Consider the following 2,781-nt stretch of genomic DNA (forward strand, 5'->3'; position numbering starts at 1 on the left):
ATGACACCTTTCACAATAGCCATAAACAATATAAAGTATCTTGGTGTGACTCTAACCAAACAAGTGAAAGATCTGTATGACAAGAACTTCAGGTCTCTGAAGAAGGAAATTGAAGAAGACCTCAGAAAATGGAAAAATTGTCCATGCTTGTGGATTGGAAGGATTAATATAGTAAAAATGGCCATCTTGCCAAAAGCAATATACAGATTCAATGCAATCCCCATCAAAATCCCAACTTAGTTCTTCATAGAGTTAGAAATAGCAATTCTCAAATTCATCTGGAATAACAAAAAACCCAGGATAACTAAAACTATTCTCAACAGTAAAAGAACTTCTGGGGGAATCAGTATCCTGGAACTCAAACAGTACTACAGAGCAATAGTGTTAAAAACTGCATGGTCTTGGTACTCTGACAGGCAGGTAGATCAATGGAATAGAATTGAAGACCCAGAAATGAGCCCACACACCTATGGTCACTTGATCTTCGACAAAGGAGCTAAAACCATCCATTGGAAAAAAGGTAGCCTTTTCAACAAATGGTGCTGGTTCAACTGGAGGTCAGCATGCAGAAGAATGCAAATAGATCCATTCTTATCTCCTTGTATTAAGCTCAATTCCAAGTGGATCAAGGACCTCCAAATAAAACCAGACACACTGAAACTAATAGAAAAGAAACTGTGGATGACCCTTGAGAACATGGGCACAGGGGGAAATTTCCTGAACAGAGCACAATAGTTTATGCTCTAAGATCAAGAATTGACAAATGGGATCTCATAAAATTACAAAGTTTCTGTAAGGCAAAGAACACTGTCAAAAGGACAAAACAGCAACCAACAAATTGGAAAAAGATCTTTACCAACCTTACATCCAACAGAGTGCTAATATTCAATATATACAAAGAACTGAAGAAGGTAGTCTCCAGAGAGCCAAATAACCCTATTAAAAATGGGGTACAGAGCTAAACAAAGAATTTTCACCTGAAGAATTTCAAATGGCTGAAAAGCACCTTAAGACATATTCAACATCATTAAGCATTAATTAAATGCAAATCAAAACAACCCTGAGATTTCACTTTACACCAGACAGAATGGCTAAGATTAAAAACTCAGAAAACAGCAGGTGTTGGCAAAGATGTGGAGAAAGAGGTACACTCCTCCACTGCTGGTGGGATTTCAAGCTTATACAACCAGTCTGGCAATCAGTCTGTTGGTTCCTCAGAAAACTGGGCATGATACTTCTGGTGGAGCCTGCTATACCACTCCTGGGCATATACCCTGAGGATTCCCCAGCATGCAATAAGGACACATGCTCCACTATGTTCATAGCAGCCTTATTTATAATAGCCAGAAGCTGGAAAGAACCCAGATGTCCCTCAACAGAGGAATGGATACAGAAAACATGGTATATATACACAATGAAATACTATGCAGCAATTAAAAGCAATGAAACATGAAATTTTTAGACAAATAGTTGGAACTGGAAAATATCATCTTAAGTGAGGTAACCCAATCACAAAAGAATGCACATGAAATGCAGTCATTGATAAGTGGATATTTATCAATGATCTGAATACTCAAGGCACAAATAGCATATTAAATGATTCCCAAGAAGAAGGAAGGAGAAGTCCCTGGTTCTGGAAAGGCTTGATCCAGCATTGTAGAGGATTACTAAGACAGAGAAATGAGAGGGGGTGATTGGGGAATGAGCAGAGGAAAGAGGTCTTATGAGACTTAAAGGGAGGGGGAACAGGGAAAGGGGAAAGCAGTTAGAATGTAAACAAAGAATATAGAAAAAACATTTGAAATGTAAATAAAAATTGTTTAATAAAAAAGAAAGAAAAATCAAATTAAAAAATAATCATTGCAGACCTTCATCTAGGTTATGATTCAGTTAATTATAGACTAGGGCATATTAACAGCTAATGTTTTCCCACACCTGGCAACTGATGGTCTTAGGCATCACTTCAATAAAGGATCCCTCAAAGGAATAAAAGAAAGAAAGAAATTGTCTCAGTTTGACTGTTACTAGGAACAGACAAGTCTCTACTATTGTTTAGAGATGAGAGCTCTTGGAGTTGGTCTCATGCGCTATGTATTCAATTGCTGAGTTCTAAGGTTTTTAGTATGGACATAGGCATTATATTGACCAATGTGCTGTAAAAATGCTCCTCAACCATCCCTGAGTGGATAATAAAAGACTAGAGCCTGTGACTGGGCAGGAGAGAGAGGAAGTAGAGACTTGAGACTTGAAATGCTGCAAGGGGGTCTCAGGTAGGGACCATGAGAGAGAGGGAAAGGTAGAGAAGAAGGAGGTTAATGTGAGGATGAGCTATGAACATGTGGCCTGGAGAAAATCACCCTGAGGACACACATGGACCTGCGCAAATACAGCAAGACTTGATGAGTGAGATGGGGCTTATGAGTGGGATGTGAGCTCTAATAGAACCTGCTCAGCATAGTGCTGACAGCTTCTTGATCAAAGGATCATGTTCCTGTGCCTTTTATTTGGAAGCTAGAGTGGGGCGGAAAGGATTTTCTATCCTAGCCAGTGGGGGGTGGTGGGGGAGAATAGATCATTAGAGACACCATGAGAACATACCTGGAGCCCAGAGAGCCAAGTTAATACTAAAATCCAAGTATTTGGGGGATTTTGGCTGTGAGGTGGCCATATTAGCTGAGAGGAATAGAATAGATTAATAACTCCTCAGATATTGTGCCATAAAACTTGATTAAATAAATCATGTAGTCTCTGTCTCATTATTTGAGAGCTAGCTTGGAAAAA

Source organism: Apodemus sylvaticus, chromosome 2 (genome assembly GCF_947179515.1).
Source record: "Apodemus sylvaticus chromosome 2, mApoSyl1.1, whole genome shotgun sequence".
NCBI classification, from domain to species: Eukaryota; Metazoa; Chordata; class Mammalia; order Rodentia; family Muridae; genus Apodemus; species Apodemus sylvaticus.